Source organism: Acromyrmex echinatior, chromosome 6 (genome assembly GCF_024713525.1).
Source record: "Acromyrmex echinatior isolate Ae372 chromosome 6, ASM2471352v2, whole genome shotgun sequence".
NCBI classification, from domain to species: Eukaryota; Metazoa; Arthropoda; class Insecta; order Hymenoptera; family Formicidae; genus Acromyrmex; species Acromyrmex echinatior.
The window spans coordinates 7,153,868-7,172,944 of NC_141857.1; the positions used below are offsets into that span (position 1 = coordinate 7,153,868).

General features: G+C 29.7%; 1 long non-coding RNA gene across 1 annotated transcript; it reads right to left on the reverse strand.

Annotated features, from left to right (window-relative positions):
• Nucleotides 1–2,804: 2,804 nt before the first annotated feature.
• Nucleotides 2,805–17,647, reverse strand: LOC147909329 (uncharacterized). Its single transcript, XR_015545553.1, has 2 exons — nucleotides 3,605–17,647; nucleotides 2,805–3,539 (listed from the first exon to the last, which is right to left on the reverse strand). It is a non-coding gene; the product is annotated as an uncharacterized LOC147909329 (long non-coding RNA).
• Nucleotides 17,648–19,077: the final 1,430 nt, after the last annotated feature.

Here is a 19,077-nt window from a genome sequence, read left to right on the forward strand (position 1 = left end):
AATAATCTTCAATTATGTTCTTATTTTTCAAAGAATATAAGAAGTTGTTATATCATGAAAAATTTATTTCAATTATAATTTTATTTTTTATATTGATTGCTTTTTGTTGCATAAATAATTGAAATAAATTTTTTATGATGTAACAACTTTTTGTATTCTTTGAAATATATATATATTAGGTGTTGGAATTAATTCGTAGCGTTTTACAAGTGATGGGAAGTACTTTCATTAATGTATTTTTTAATGCTCATGTGAAATAAATAACATTCTTTCATTAAAAAACGCTACGAATTAATTCCAACATCTAATATATATATATATTAATATAAAAGTAAATTAGTTTCCGAAAAGTCAATCATCCAATTTAATCTTAATGTTTGTCATTTTTTTCTTTTGAATTATCTGTTTTTAATATTATAATTTACTAATCTGATTATTTTATTAGTCATCCGATTTAATTGTACATACATGGCTCACATCCGGAAATTTGATTAATGAATAAAAAGCAAAATTTGATTTTTTAAAAGCTTCGAGTTGCTCTTGATAACGTAGGTAGTCAAGTTGCTTTAGCCTGACCGAGTTTCCGTGACCTTCGTGTAGCGGACAGATCGATAAATCGTTGACATTGTCAAATGCGGTAATTTCTTCTGTACCTCGATATAGCCGCGCACCAACCATTATTGATCGGCGAATATTCACGTTTTGCTAATTTAAATTTGATCGCGACGTCAAAAAGACTTTGTGTTATTAATAACTTTCTGGTATAAATAAAACTTTTTATACTCACAAATTAATGTATGTTCATAAAAATTCTCATTCTAACAATTCATTTCTTTTATCTCCGAATAAATATATATTTTTTTTTTGCAGAACAAAACTTTTTCCAATAAAATAAATAAGATTTTAGATAGTTCATTCGAATAAATCAATTTTAACTTTCGACAATTTTCGGCTGCTAAATTTTTCAATCGGAAGAAATTTCATAAAAGGAATAATAGTTTGTTGGATACGAATATCTATACAATCGCTGATTTATGTGTTTTTTATAGTACATTCCAAATTTTAAGTTTATTATTAGAAAGACTGAAAGAGGAATAATGCGCGGGATGTTATATAATAGTTTACAAAAAATACTTATTCATTGACCACACAATCAAAAAGTTTATAAAAAGTATTGAATTCTCATTGAGACTGTTGTTCTTTGGAACATCCGGATGAGATCATTCATGATCGGCGCGTTAATCGCGTATCGCGATCCTGTCTGCACATCGGTAGGTAGATTCTTGGCTGGGCGACGAGTTTCATAAATAAAGCCCCATTGAAGAGAAGTTCATCAGGGGATGGGGTAGCATGACCTGCTGACCCAGATTTCCCATGACTTGCGTCATTCACAATCTCTCCCCACCAGCCGAGCCTTGGTAACTACACGCATTTAAAATAGTGGTGGATACAAAGGGAAATAGCGAGGGGGATGAACGGTACGTAACGGTGATCGTGAGGCCGCAAGCAGACACAATCGCGAATCGAACGGCGTCCTGATCAGTGGCAGCGACTTTCGGTCTTCTTTCAAGGACGCGCGATCAGCGGTATCAAACGCGTTCGTGATCGTCGAGATTGTACGACTCGATCTTTTTTCAAGAAATCATCCTATATTCTTAAAACAGTGTCATCGTAACGCGGTTCAAATTAATAAGTATCTTTGTCAATAATCGGAATTAATAATGGATTGTAGTGCTATAACAATAATTATTATTCTTTAATCACACAGTCTTGCATCGGTATGGCTAGATTACGAATAGTCAGAATGATAACTCGCGTCAATTCGCAGCATGTGCTGAACGTTAAGTTACATCGTATTACACGATCGTTATTGTGTGAGTAAGGTAAGTCAAAAGCGAAGTATCCATGGCTCATGGTGCGGTGGTTGCTTGGCAACTATCCACCTTGGGTTAATGGGATACATGGGAGAATCTGGGTCAACCTGCAGGATCTTTGAGAAGGATGGAGGGTGCTTTCTTAAATCTTTCCGAAGATGCGTGCGGTCGGCTTTACCGTTTCTGATGTTCGCGAGTGCTATAAAAACGTTTGCATCAAATTTACGCGAGGCTAAAAACCATCATAAAGTGTGTCGTAAAGCAAATTCGCGTAAGCAGGAAGTATATTTACACGATTCCCGTTCAGACGAATATAACGAGTCGCTTTGTGCTATCAAATTGGGAATAGGTGACCTTTTCAGGTAAGACAAAAAATATGAAAAAATACACCTTTCTATTTTTTATTAAACACATATGATATTTATTCTAAAATAAATTCAAGTAAAATTTTAAGTAATGAACTTCCCGTTTACGGTTTGATTTTATTTTCACTCATATTTTTGGAAATTCTTCTTCATAGTATTTATTTTTTTATAATATAAAATAATAAATTTTTTTTCTCCAAATTTTGTTTTCTTCAATTAAAATGTTTTACTATATCATAAAAAAAAACAACAGTTCATACATTCCTTAATAAAAGAGCTCATTTTAGGAAAAGATTACACTTATAGAAAATCTTAGTTCGCCCTTGGCTCGTCTTCATAGTCTCTCCTACTGACCCGAATACCTATATACAGAGTGACGTGCTATTTATAGAACCACCCCCGATGAACGACCCCAACAAGCGCAACGTAACGAAGGTCTGTATCAAACGCGGGCAAGGAGACGCGGCAAACGCGAATGCATTCCTCTCTGTAATTTTATTAATGTACGAAATCGGACAATACGATTAACAGACGGAAAATTTTATAACAAAAAGCGAAATATAAATTTAATTAGAAGAATTAAAATTATTTTTATTATAAGCCATATTTTGTCAATATAATTATAATGTATTGGTTTATAGTATATTTTTTCTAATTTGTTATGTACTTGCATGTATGCATTCTCTCTCTCTCTCTCTCTCTCTCTCTCTCTCTGTCTCTCATAAATATCACGAGTTTAGTTTAAAAAATGGGAATGGTCAACATTGACCTTTATACATATAGGATATTTACAGATACATTCTATTTATACATATAAGGTCGATAATTTGGTATTAAGAGCGCTATTGAGAAAATACGTTAGGATATTCTTATATAATCTTAGATGAAACTTTATTTGCAATCTTTCAGATTACGGTAATTTCCTCGAACGTTTTCCAAGTTTTACGCGCTCATTAAACGAAACTTAGACCGTGAGACCTTTCAAGAACGTTTAAATGTTGAAACGATCCGTTTCGATCGTTAAAATTCTTACTTTACTTCTTAACTACGCTACGACGCGACGTACGCTTGACGATATGTATACCGTCATCGTTATTCTTACACTATCTTCTACCCCTGGCTTTTGCCCTGGTTTCGTATCTTGCCTCTCTCTCTTTCTCTCTCTCTCTCTCTCTCTCTCTCTATCAACTGTGACCTCGCATCCTCTCTGGAGCAACGAGTTCATTACCCTCCAGTGCAAGCGGTGTTTCCCTCTGACGTCATCGACGACCCGCGCGTCATCGAACGCCGCTGGTTGACACTGTCGTTACACATACGAATGTCGATGTAAAAAAATTCTTTAAATAATGACGTCAAATGACATACCTCGGTGCACTACTTCAAAGTAAAAAGCGTCGTTGAAGTATCCGAGAAATCTATTAACATGGTCTTCAACCGTTATAAATATCGGGACAAGGGCGCGGGTGTTTTCTAGTCGTCGGCAATGGATAACATTGTCGACGTAGCTGAACGTAGCGTTGCGTTTTTCGCAGGAAACGGAATACTCTCGGGATGAAATAATACACGGACAAGACTGCAATACCGATGTACGGCCGATAGAGTACTGTGCATTGATAATCTAGATGGAAGGGTGGAAGCTCGTCCTTTACCGTACGAAGTCTCGGTCAAAGTCTTTGATCGACGCGTTTCCTTTTACGATAAACGCTGTGTTATTCGACGAGCATTCAAGAGCGTTGCGATCGCAACGACGATTGTCTGAATGAATATGCGATTTTTCTACTGATAAAGGCAGACTCGAGGAAAAAATCGATGCTAGGATCTTTTTTCGTATATAATATAAATATGTTTGTTAACCTCAGAGTTAATCTAATTATATTCTCTACAAAATTTTAATACTATAGGTAGATCTGATTTTGTAAATATTTGTTTCTAATTAAAAGCTTTCTTACGCTTTTTTACATGACTTTTATGTATTTTATATACAATTGCAATTCTTTTTTCAACTACTGTTTTTTAAACATATATGAACAATATTTAACAAATAGAATATTATTGGAGAATATTAAATATTACACACACACACGCACATGTCAGTGTAAATAACACTATTTAACAAAAAATGATTTTTTTGAACACCGGAATAAGAGTAGTTACGTTTTATAGGTTTTTAGACTTTGTGAATACGAATCTGATTTTCAAATTACTCCATTACGTCACAATAAAAAATTTGTAATTTACAATTTTGAAAAATTTGTAAGTTGCAAAAAGTACTATTTGTATTTTATCATATTATAATTAAAATACATGACGTATTAGAGAAGTTTTATTACATTAATCAAAATTAAATACATATCGTTAAGACTTTCAGCTCGCATATGAATTGTTTAGTGTCGACTATTTATTATTATGGTTAAAATAGCACAACTAATCTATTTTAACTCGAAAAGAATTTATTTTCTTGAGTTCTTTATGAATTAGTATAATCTGTTCAAAATAAACTAAAAAAAATTTAAAAAGGTTTATAATTATATTTATATGAATATTTGTGCATACATATATTACCTTTAATAAAACAACATTTAAATTTTATAAAAACGAATGATTTATTCCTTTTAATTAAAATTAAGAAATAGTAAGAGAAGAAATAGAATTCTTCTGAATCTAAAAAAGAGTTCACAATTGGTTATATAAAAGTGAATTCTTTTGGAACATTCAAAAAACTTTTAAAATAGAAATAAAATAAAAAATGAATTTATTTCGTAGATCAAAAAAAGAATAAAAAAAAGAATTCTTTTCAGATTTTCTATGCTATAAGACATTCATGGTAAATATTGGATCTATTGTAGAAAGTTGTGAATTGTTATTGATAATATTTAATTAAACTTAAAGATTTTTTAGGCTATTGAATACGAATTAGAATTGACAAATTCAACATGATACATTCAATATGAACACATGTCAAAACTTGAATGTCCGAATTGTTGCAAAAGTTTATGCATAGAGATCTTTCATGATTTGAATTTGTCAGTTTTGACAATCGAATTTGTATTTAACTGAAAGCTATTTTATAAATCGCCATCGATGTAATTCACAGCTTTTTTTCACAATAAATCCTTTATTTAACTGATATCTTATGAATATCTTATTAATCATAGCAGACACTAAAAAATCTTTCAGGAGCTGAAAGTCCTAACAACATATTTTAATTTTTTGTAATAAAAACTTCACCACGTTATATATCATAATTAGAATAGAATAAAAATTCTTGAAAATATAAACCTTTTTTGCAACTTTAACTACAAATTTTTCAAAATTGTAACATGATAGAACAATTTGTAAACCGAATTCGTATTCAGCGTGTTCAAAGGACTATGGAAAACAATTAGTATTTTTTGTTTTCGAACAGTGTAACAGATAACTTATGAATAGGACTCAAAAGAAGCGATAATATCAAGTAATTTTATTAATTTACTTGAAATAAATAAAAGAAATTGATATTAGATATTTAAGTACAAAGCTATGTTGTATCGTTTACTTGATACTTAAAAAATCTTTGAAATTTGAATTGAGATAATTTAAAAATATTAATTTTATATTGACATACATTTCTCTATGAAACGACTTATGTTAGTAAAATATTAACATAGGGGATCGATATTTTTCTACTGTCTGCCAGCACGAATATTAATCGACCTAGTTGGATTATACACGTGCATATAAGGTACATCTTATTGTTGAATTCACTTTAACGGCAGTTTAATTAATTGTCAATTGATTCAAAAGTGCATGCATATAGATGTGTAATAATAAATTACAGATATATAGTTTAATAATCTCATGTTTTACTATAAAATCATTGCCTAGATAAGAAAGAAAAAGATAAGAAATCCATATTATTGGAATCTGACATAACATTGAAATTAAAGTAATCTATGCTAAAGACGCTCAACTTATATTCTAGAGTATATGTGCATATTTTGCACAGTACCCTCGTCAAATGGCAACAGTTGCATTCTAATAGAAAGTTATCGCTGTTAAGGAGCTTATTGAAAATTGGAAATAAAATTTCCTGACTGTCTTCAACTTATATTTTTGAGAAACATTAAAAAGAAACTGCGGAAAGCTCAATGTATCGCAAAAAATAGAAAATACGAACGAACGTTTGAACATAGGCTGTTTAATCCCGCGGAATCCAATTTATATATGCGAGAAATCGCGGGGCTTGCGATAGGTAATTAGAGGAATCTCGGAAATGATCTTGAGGATATTGCAAATATTTTATATTTCGAACAATATAAAAGCCACTAGTGTTGCATCCGTGTACCAGATGGCAGGACAAACTCCGAGAAACTGGCAAATTGATCTGCCACGAGCTCCTATACAGGCAGTCGCTTCGCGAGCATCCGCTATGTCAATTATTCTGGAAAAAGCGCGGATCCGCGAGAGATCATTAGCGGGCCTCCTTTATTTTATCTGATTTTCATTGCTATTGAGCCGCGCGATCATCAACGTTTGATTCCGCCAAAAATTATCGTCGCCGCGTTCGCGTTGGACGGCGTTGCCTGCCGTCGCTCGGAATCGACTTCGAATGCGGCTCCGGTTGTTTCGTGTCCACAAAAAAAATCAGTGATTTCTCCGCAGTTAGGTACGTATTAAACTTTCTTTGAGCACGCGATTTAATCCCATATGTCTTGATAATTATCTAATCGCAATTGGCGATTGTGGACCGCGTAGAATCTCAAAAATCTTCGACCCGGCGGCGTCTGATCCTTCGGAATCTTTTGCTACTTGATCGAAAATCGTTTCTCTGTTCGTGGATCGATGTAAAAAAACTTTAAGAATAAAATAATTACGCAATTGGCAGTTGTATTACTATTTTATGAGAATTATTTAATTATATATATATATATATACATATATATATACACACACGATTCTTAAATATTTCTAATTGTTATCTTCGATATTAACGCAATAAATGTAGTAAATGAAAATCTAAAACTTTCAATATCAAGGATTTTTGCGTTTGCATATTACTATTTTTAATAGTTACCATTTATAATTTCGAGTTTGTTTAATATAGCATATTATTATTGTTAAAAAAATTTATTTTTACTTTAGAAGCATGTAATTAGAATAAAATCCAATTATGGTTATTGACTTCAGTCGTATTGTTTCTCATTATAACACATTTTTCCAAGTGTATGAAAGTTGTCTTTCAATATTTAATATTTGATATTAAGAACGTATCAACAATTTTAAAATATCAAAATGTAATTTTTATATACGTATAATATGACTATATTTTCATAAAGCCGTAAACAAAAATAAAACAATTGTTATATACGTGTAATAGAATTTGTTAGACATAATCAATTGCAAATTAAAATTGAAAAAAAATCTATATGTAATTGTTATTACAAAAATTTCAATTAAATGTTTAAAGATTAAATGCAATTAATTTTCACTAAATTCCCAAACAATTTCTACTACACGTTACCTATACATTATAATATTATATGTTCAACGGAAACAAAAAAGAATGCATGTACTTGATAAAAATTGTTATCATATCGCAAATCTGTTCAATTAATGCTAAAAAATATTGTGTAATTTAAGTTAAATCTAAAATTATACTCAGATTTTCAAGCAATTACTCTCTCCGTAACTATTTCATAATTAATAATTATATTTGATGCCTATGCAAAACAAAAATTAGATAATTAGATTCTATAAGACCTCACGAAAAGACTGATATAAAATTTTTTTTTTAACTCGTAATATTTACCGAAATACGAGATGTTTTGTTACGATATATCATCGCGCATCTAGGCCTAAAATTTACAACACAGTTTACAATGCAAAGCTAACAAATGTACAATATTGTTTAATCATTTTACCAATAATATGGAATAAAAACGATAATTCTTCAGTACAGCAAAAATTTTAGGCGTTATTACATATTCTAAGAAATATATAATTTAATATTTATGAATGTGTAGTATTTTTATTCTTCTTTCAATAATGCGCGATTATTAATCGTAGCTGGAACGTTTTAAAGCATAAATTGCTAATTTTTCTATCACCTATAGCATTTTCTTTTAAAAATTCTTTTTAGAATATTTCGTAATTAAGAATAAATACAAGATAACTTTGTATTTCATTATTATATTATATTATTCAAAATGTGTAGTAAAAATATTTTTTCCAGGAAATGCAATTACATACGATTATTTTTTTATTGTTAAGTATCTAAAAAATATTGCTTAAGCTGAATTGGAAAGAAATATTCTGTTAAAAGAAATCTTTAAACATTTGTTGTATATACTCGTATAATCAAATGCAGATTAATATTGAAAAGATCTATATGTAATTAGGATTATAATTACGAAAATTTCAGTTAAATATTTAAGGATTAAATGCAATTTTCAATGAATTTCCTGCAAATTTGTAAGAAATTTTGAAGGTAATTTTTATCTTCGCATTAAGTGCGACGATAACCAAAACAGATGGATTTACTTGAAAATTCATATTATTATATATTGCAAACTTGTTTAATTATTGCTAAAAAATAATATATAATTTAAGCTAAATTCAAAAATATTCCGAAGTTTTCAAGCAATTATTCTTTCCATAACTTTTTTATAATTAATGATTTATATTTATACTTAATACCTATGCAAAATAAAAATTAGAAAATTGATTCTGTAAAATTTTACGAAGAAACTATAATATTTGCTTTTTCTTTATCGTGTAATCTTGTAATTATTGTATAAAAATGAAGTGCAAATATATATTTTGCGAAGTTTGATAAAATATACATAAAAGTATACATTATTTTATATATAATTTAATGTAAAAATTCGTATTATATTGCAAACTTGTTTAATTATTACTAAAACAATGTGTAAATTAAGTTGAATTCAAAAATGTTCCGAGGTATTCGAGCTCTTTCCGTAACTTTTTCTTAATTAACAGTTATACTTCATGCAAAATAAAAATTAAAAAATTTGATTCTGTAAAATTTTACAGAAGAGACTGATATAATATTTGCTTTTTCTTTACCTTATAATCTTGTAATTATTGTATAAAAACAACGGAAGTGCTAATATATATTTTGGAAAATTTTGGTAAAATATATATAAGCGTTATTTTTTATATAATTTAATATAATTAAAATTTTTTTATTATAAAGGTCAAAATTCAAGAACAATATAATACGCATTTAGACAGATGAAAATATTTATATTCAATAAAATTCAAGGAGTAAAATTATGTAAGGTTGTAAAAAACAAGAAAATGTTCAGGTCCATTAGATCCGCAAACATCGATTAGATTTAAATCAATCAATTAGTAAATTTCTGATCGGAGTAGTTATCGATAGTTAAAGTTTCAAAGTTAATAAATAAATAGAATCCTTAGAAATTTGCTAATATCTTTATAGTTGTTTTTTTAAGAAACATGAAGAATTTGTATTGAAATATAATATTCCATAAGGTAATTTTAAGATAATAAACTCTCTCTCTCTCTCTCTCTCTTTCTTTCTCTCTCTCTCTCTCTCTCTCTCTCTCTCTTATCATATTTTTAAAGAACATTTATATCCAAATTGTTTCAAATTGCTATCATTGTACTAAAATTTTTTGTTTCTAGAGTGGGTCTACAGTGGGTCTATTTTTAAACAAAAATGTCGAAGATATTTTTCATTTGCAATTTTTCAAGTTTTTATGTAATATTTTTATGTAGGCTTTAAATTGAAATGTAATTAAAGCAAATTCCAATGTGAAATTAATTGAAAAATGTAATTTTGATATCTATTTGATTTGCTGAAGTTGAAGTTTACAAAAGATTCATTTTTCTTTTTCGTTCATTTATAACTCGAAAGCTTTCAACATTTCGACATAAAAAAAAAGTAAGAAGTTTATTTTTTTTAAAAATAATATAGTTGGTGAAGAATTTGCTTTGACATTCGATATTATTAGTGTATAGTTATAAAATTTCTGCTTTTAATTTTCTAGAAAATCAAAAATATCAATGATATAATAAGAGACAAATCTATTTCAGCCAATAGATAAAAATTAGTCGTTCATCGAAATATTTAATAATATAACAAGTCAATACAACAAGAAATATGAATTTTATAGTGTATAATTCTATATCAATTATTGGTTACAGTAGATTTTATACTTATTACTATAATTTTTTCTAAATCAACGAATTTTAAATATACGAACAAGCAATTCTGTTATTACACTGGTCAACACTGAAATTATTACCCTGCACCAAAATAGTTAATTAAGTGATATTATTGTTTAATACCATTTTGCAATAAGAGTATGAATAATCATTTCCGATGTATTTTTGCTTGCTAAATACGAATCTGTTATCCAAATTTGGCTATCACGTCATAATTTGGAAAAAATAACGTTTAAGAAAAAAACAACGATTTTGAAGATTATCATGACATTATAGCATCAGTAGCAAATTTTATTTCTAAATTTTGTTTATATCACGCGAAAATATCAACTTTTAGCTGTAAAATGTATCATATTTCGTTTTGGTATAATTTTTTGTTTTTGAGATATAGTAACTTGAAAATATCTTTTTTCCTGTATTACTAATTTTGTGGTACTAATAACGAATGTGTCAATGAAATACATAATGTAGTGATGGAATAAACGTCTTTTTTATGTATACATGAGAAATAAGTAATTCTAAGTTGTGCTATCTCGAAAATGAAACATTATATCGAAACGGAATAAATCGTATTTTAAAGCTAAAAGTTGACACTTTTATATGGCAGTAATAAAAATTGAAAAAAATTTTCTTTCAGTTTTACAACATCATGAATACTTTTAAAATGATTCGATTTTTGCATCTTTGATGCTATTTTTCTTAAAAATATGAACTAAAAATCAAATTTAAGTAACGGATTCATGTTCAGCAGACAAAAATACATTGGAAGTGACTGTTCATATTAGCAAATATAAAATATACGAAAAAGATATAAAAAGTACAAAAAAAGATATAGAAACGGTCAAATTTTGTTGTTCAGTGTTATTTAAATGTTAAAATGATTGAAAGTACTGTTAATAGATTTGGTACGCAATTATGAATTATAATGTTAAATCAATTCAAGAGTTAGAGACAAAAGGCGAAAAAGACTGATTGTTAGACTGTCATGAGATATGGCTTTAAAGAGACATACTTATTTTGGTGATTATGTGTATATAAACGTATATAAAGACCGCCACACATGCATGCGTAGATACGAAGAGCTGCACAAGAAACCTTAAATCTGCACGAAGTAAACGAGATTAATCCCTTTTTTTCCATGTGAGAAGCCTTGCCAATCTCATTGGCGTAGAAATTGTCTTTTATTACGAAGTTAACATATTTTTTTTTACGCTAATAGTGTTCGTTTTTTGAGTTTGACCTTGATGATAAAACATGCTATCAAGAATCTCGACGCACCTTGAGACATTAATTGTTTAATCATAGAACACCACTATTTTTTACAAAATGTCTGTAAATTCTATGTTAAAATGATACAAAGAGTCTACTGAACTGTGTTATATTTAAGGCCTATTGTTAAATAACCTTTTTTTAAAGTATTAATAAAGAAATGCTACGTTAGAACTTATTGTTTATCATTTTAACACGGAATTATTGTTTTTTGCATAATGTCTATAAATTTTATGCTAAAATAGTACAGAGAATCTTTCGGACTGTACTATATTCAAGGCCTATTGTTAAATAATACTTTTTTAAAGTTAATTAATTAAAAAGTCACAAAAGTTGCGTCAATATTTATACATATTGTTTAACATTTATCGTTTTACTACAAAACCATTATTTTTTGCACAATGTTTGCAAATTTTATGTTAAAATGATATAGATAATATTATAAATTGTATTATTCGAGGTCTATTGTTAAACTTTTTCTTTAAATAATTAATAAAGATATGGTAAAAGTTGTGTCAGAACTTACATATATTGTGAAATTATAGAATGACCTTTTAACAAAAGTTCTTTAGTAAATTTGGAGACAATTTTATTATTTTAAGAACGTCGAAATGTCGAAAACTTTTGAGTCATAAATGATTGAAAAAGAAAAGTGGATCTTTTGGGAACTTTTGCTTCAGATAATCAAACAGATATAAAAATTACATTTTTCAATTAATTTCAAAAGGCAATTACTTTAATTACATTTAAATTTAAAGCTTACACGAAAATATTAAGTAATTGAAAAATTGATTTTATATATGTATGTTTTTGACATTTTCTTTACAAATAAATCCATTGTAACTATCTCTAACCTCAAACACTTTTATTACAAAGATATAGTAATAATTTTAAAACAATTTGGATATAATTGTTCTTTAAAAAATAATATGCGAAATATGTATGATTGTGTGTGTATGTATGTCATAAATTTGTTACGCAAGAACGCATATATTGTACAAGAGAGCTTTACTTACATCCTACGTCTTCGACATATTAGATAACACGTTACATATACATAATGTAAATGTTCCCAGCCTGATATTGTTAACTCTCGTACGATAATTTATAATAGGTCATCTAAGCTACATAACTGATGACTTTTATAGTCGATGAACTTATAACATATTTTCAAACTGTTTATAGCATGCGCTTTAAATTTTTTTATGCAATTTCTTCAATATTACATGTTTCGCCTTTAACAAAGTAACTCTATTAATAAGATTGTTGACACAAGGATAAAATATCAAAAAATTTATCCAAATAACACAAAAGTGTATGTTTGGACAACCTTAATAGAATATTGCGTACAACTTAGAAAAGGGATACTGTATTCTCAATAATATTTTTGAATAAAAATGCTTTGTAGAGTATCATATTGGGCGTGGGACATGCGTGATTAACAGATAAATAAGCTGTTTAAATTTAATTTTTTATTAATTTTAAATGCCTTTTGGCTGCAATATTTAGAAAATCTTACTTAAAATTATAGACAAAAGACAAAAATAAATTTTTTTATTGATATGTTCTACTGATTTATTATTTCTATATTAATTTGCATGAAATAATAATGTCAAATCAATAGAAGTTTTACAAACAATTATTCATCTAAAATTTAATTTACTTTTACTAACGTCTCAAAAAATATATGTACAATGTTTGTAGTCAAAAGGTTAAACTTCTTATTGCGAATGATGCTATCATTTATCATTATTACAAATTAAGAATAGAATATAATATATGAAGATTTGAAGAGGAACCAATGAGGCAGCAGCTGATGAAATCAAAGGGAAAAGTATATCATAAGCAAACCGTCTTATGTTTCTGTCTTATTTCATTATAAATTTTTAAGATGAAATATGACATAAACTTAAGGTGGGTGCTTATATAATCGACGAATTCAACTACGATGGATTAAAACATCATAATCATTTATGATAAGAAAATTAAAGAACCCCAAAAATTGGAAGCATTGAGAGACAATGAATAGAGCGAATTGTTTGTTATTAATAATATGTTAAGTTTAAAAATATATTGTGTATCTTACATTTGTTTTAAAGTTAAAGTATCATAATGCAACTATTTATAATTATTTATCATTATGATCATTATTATATAAGTGTTATTTAAATATCATCAGTGAACCATTTCCTATGTCAAACAAATGAAGTTTAAGTTAACCATTTGACGATTTTGTTTTTCATTACATAAAAATTTAATAAGCAAACATTCACAATGTCCTATAAATCGATTTTAATTTTTTAATAAGATTCTTTAAAATTTTGTTTCGAAGTTCTAAATTGTGACTTTAAGTGATAAATTTTTACAAAATATATAAAAAGATTTTACTTATTATAAATTATGAACTGCAATGTTCAGTCACGGTATAATCACGATATAATCAGTGAAATGATTTCTCGTGAAAAAGACAGTTATTCGATGATTTTGTCTTTTTCCTTCCAAAAAAAGTAAAATTTTAATGAATAAATATGCACAATGTCCTACACAAATCATGATTTTAATTTTAATGATAAATTCTTCAAAATTCTATCTTAAAATATGTGTAACTTTAATTTAAGTAATAACTTTCTATGGGAAATATAGGAAGATTGTATCATGTATTGCAAGTTACGCCATTAAATGTAACGTTTACAAATCATGAAATATAATAATGTTTCTTTCTGAAAAAGGCAAAAATAAGTTTCGAAAAAGACAAATCTAAAAGTAATACATCTACTTGGCTACTTATCGTAATACTATTTAAATTTTCAAAGATGTTGTTTATAAAATTTTGCAAACCCAAGAAATGAGTTATGCAGATCGCAATTTGAACGTTGATTATAATAAATTTGCATGATAAATAGTGACTTATGGTATAAATTCCTAGTAAATAGCCAGTTATACTTATTCCGAGTCTGGAGGATCGATTAATTAAATCAACACGATCACATTCCCGATGTAATTTACAAAACTCTTTTGAAATTAAAGTTTGCTCGTGTGTCTTCGATCTAACATGTCCTTTAAATCTTCACTTCAATAATCTAAAGATCTGTTTTTGTTTCTGGATTAAATTACACTAAAATTACTTTTCTCGTTTTAGCAAAATATCAAACATATATCTACCTCACACATATGTAAGTTCCACAAGTGTACACACTAGTTCAACTATAGAAAACAGACATTTAATTATTGTGTGAGCTCTATACCTAAGATTTTATAATTTAATTCGGGAAAAGCGATTTTATCTTAAGTAATCTGTTGTGGTAGCATAGCGGATTATTATCGTCGCGAAGCGACGGCAGTTGAACGGAATGAAATCACTACGATTCAGAGTAATGCGAGCGGCAAGTAAGATGTAAGTTAAGAAGTTTCTGGCATAGAACAACGGAACGAGTCCTAGTCGTGTGTGTTCGTGGCGGACGGTCAGGCCCAGGCAGACGGAAGCCTGAGGAGCCAGGGTTGATAAGCTGTGAATCCTAAAAAGTGTCCGGAGCTTACTCGGCTAGTGTTACCCGCGCGATATTCCTTTCTCACTTCGTTGTGCCCCCTTTGCACGGAGGATGCACGCGTCCCCCTTCGTGCACACAAGGGCGTAAAGTCGGCATCCTAGTCCTTCGTTTTCCATCATTTTAAATGATGGAAAACTTGTTTCGCTTGTCCCAACAAAATCTTTCTCGCAAGCAAACGCGCCTTCTCCAAGCAGACCACAAGTTATCATGAAGTCAACTTCAAAGTGACCTACTAAAGATCATTTCTCAATCAGTAACGATTCATTTCAACGTTATTTTGATGTTATCATGACTTGTTGTTCTGTTTAGATCTGTACCGTCCAAAGTCAAGCTAGAATTGAAGTTGAGTTGAAATTTCAAGAATATAATAATAATTTTGTCAAAACCTTTTTGAGAAAGGTTTAAGAAAAAGGTTTATCGTTCCCAAATTACGACTGGCCTACGTTTTCTAGGATGTGCAAATTAAAATTATAGCGTGCGACAATAGTTCTCATATTACACTAAATTAAATTAGCTGTGAAAGTCATAATGGATTAAACGAGATAAGTTATCAATGAAGTATATCTGTTGAATATCTGATGAGCTATAAATTAATGCTTATGAATGTCTGGTTTTTTTTTAAATAATTTTTCGAAAAAATTGATCAAGTAAGAAAATAGAAATACTTCCGAATTCTATTTGATTTTTAGTTTAATTTCTCATAAAAATTATCAAAATTTTCATCATCTGCGCTTTATAATCAAGAACTACGCAGTATTGCACGCCAAATATAGTCAAAGCGGCCGAATCTTGCTGTCTCTACCTTGCATCGATGTTCCTTGCGCACGTTTCTGACCATAAGGATTCTATATTTCTGTACAGATTCGCAAAAATTTTCGCTTATTATGCAGCATCTATCTATATCAACAGTAAGATTTATATATTGCTGACGCAATAATGTACAGTCTTATAATAGTATATATCTTGCGTAGGAAGCAATGATTTTTCGTAATTTTTATCAACAATATTTACTCAATAATATCATACAAGATAAACATTCTCTGTCCTTGTGTTAAAACTGGTTCTTGTTAAATTTTTTTGTGTGTGAATTTTTAACACATCCAGGTGTTTTTAAGACAATGTGATTATGTTATTTGAATATTTTATGTTAAATTGATATTTTTTAATATTAAAATCACAATTTACGAGTAAATAACATAAAAATTAATCCCTTGCAATTAGATGTAATTAAGTAGTACAACGAAAAACCTACAATTATTGGGAGAACTTCGTTAAAATTAATCTTGACCTTTAACCTCTTGCGATCAATTGATTTGCTTAGGTGGAGCTAAGATTCTCGAATATCTATTGCTGAAAACAAAATTTGAAAAAGTTAAGCCGTTTCTAGCTGACGAACAATCGGACAGATGACCGGACGGATGGGTGCAATGAAGGCCAGCTTAACACTGTGAAATTATAAAGTAGTTTTCTATATAAATGCTTTTAAAACATAAATTCTAAGATAAATGAATAAAAGATTAATATACATGCGTCCTAATTTAATATAAATAAATTTTATCGAAGAATTTTGCTTTCACAATTTGCTCCAAATTATGTTAAAGTGTGATGTTTTTTGTGTTAATTTTTACATAATGTTTGTGTTACTTTCTAATATATTTTTACGTTAAATTAATACAAAAATTTGAATGAACCGTTTCGAATACGTGAAATGTGTTAAATGTAAACACACATTTTCCAGCTGTATATTATACAATATAATTGTATCGCGCGATTAATGACATGTTCGAGTTTCATTCAGATCAGTAACCTGATAATAATGCAGATATTAATGCACATTTCTTTTGCAAAATCAGCAAATTTGCAATGTGCCATATAATTGTGCAGCACGATAACAGTTTAAAATTATAAAATGATATATTCTGGTGTAAAGATAAAAGAAAGATGTACAGATAAAAAAAGGTTTGTACATAATTTCCTCACTATAAATGCTTTTAATTCCTTTCTGCATTATATTTGTGTTGATAAGCGAACGCACATTTATGTAGGAAATAGGAAATTTATTTGAGGCTAATATGTATAAATTGCTGATACGTATCGTGTCAGTAAAATAACACTGAGAAAATTGATTAAACGAATTAAACGATCGTTTACTGTTTTTGCACATTATTTGTATAATGCATGTAGTAAGAGTTGCGTTGATTAATTTTTTAATGTGTAAGCATGAAAATCGTATGTAAAAAGACATGCAGTGGAATCGCAAAACAAAAAACAATTCAATCCCGAAGAAACACCGTGTACGGAAATCATCGGTACTATCCATGACCGTCATGACGACCGTCACGATCGCGAGAACGCGATGAAAGATACACAAATTAGGTCGACCTAATGCCGGATCCCACTACTTACCGAACGGAATACTTGCTTCACGTCGGTATGTATGTGGGGTACGTTTTAGGGATTCACCTCTTCACAATATCGTTAAACACCACCACTACTAGCATCACCAAGCTAACCATCGGCTGTGATAAACGACAACGCGGCCAGGTTGTCAGAGCCTAAACTCTTACGTAAGTTCGTAGGATGGCTTTACACAATCGGCAAAAATACAATGTCGCAACGTTGCTCTTGAAATGAAAAGCCCCAAATCGTTTTCGCAACGGAAAAACGGAGTACTCCACTCTGACGATCAACTTTTTACAGAAAATTGAACATATCTATTAGGTTATTTGAACAACAAATAATTGAAATGTTTCCACGTGAAATGTATACAAAATATAAGAAGATCGCAATGTCCTATGCAAAGATATAACTACTGCAAACGTATCCGGTAGTTTTATTGCAGAGAAAGCGTCTTATTGCGACAATGTAGACCTAGTGATAAACGAAGATGATTTCGTTACTTTAAATCTTTCGAAAGATAATGCGATAGAGATACGATTTATCAAGATTGAGGACAAAAACAATGATCAGACGGGTAGACAGGCCGCTCCCATTTGATCAGCCAACTTCAGCAAGGTAAATACGATTTCGCTCGTAATTCCTGTGCCCTTATTTCCGAAGAACACGTGTCTTGCAGCTTTAAAGCAGAACGTCCATTGGCTCCTCTTGTCTAAAGCCACCCTTTCATTGGTCGATGGATTAAATGACCACGTGGTATCGTGCTATATAACCAAGGGTGAACTAGGATGGTATCGGCAGTTGTGCTCGAGCGATGGTGGACAGAGGAAATGCGAGCGTTTTCCGATCGACTTTCGCGCGAACTTCCCTCTCGCGGACTCGTATCATCACGACTACCCCAAGGCGAATCCTTCGACAGTGCAATTCGCAAAGTTCTACGATTTTCTGCTCTTTCGTCGATCCTACGATCTGAAGAATATATTTCAACTTCAACATCGACGTGTCGCCAAGAATCGCTTTAGGAAATATTACCACACCTTTCAACAGGGAGGATATATCACAAAGTGAATAAAAGAACGATAATGAGTAGAACGATACGTCAGCTGGTGCCATAGATATCTATATTCTAATTCTACGAACCCTCTGGTCACCTATTCCAGATTCTACAAAGATTCTATTTTGATCTACGACCGCAACAAAGGATATTATTGGAACACTTAACAATTATTCGAATTTATATAATTTAGGAAACTCCGATATGTGTCACCTTTAGGATATGTGAGTAATTTTTATTTACGCGCGGTGAACATGTAACTTTGCAAATATTCAGGCAACTTAACAATTTCATCTGATCGTTCTTAAAAGACCAACCTTGTCATTCGATATTAACAACCGGAAATTATTTTTAGCATCGTTTCAGTGTCGATAATT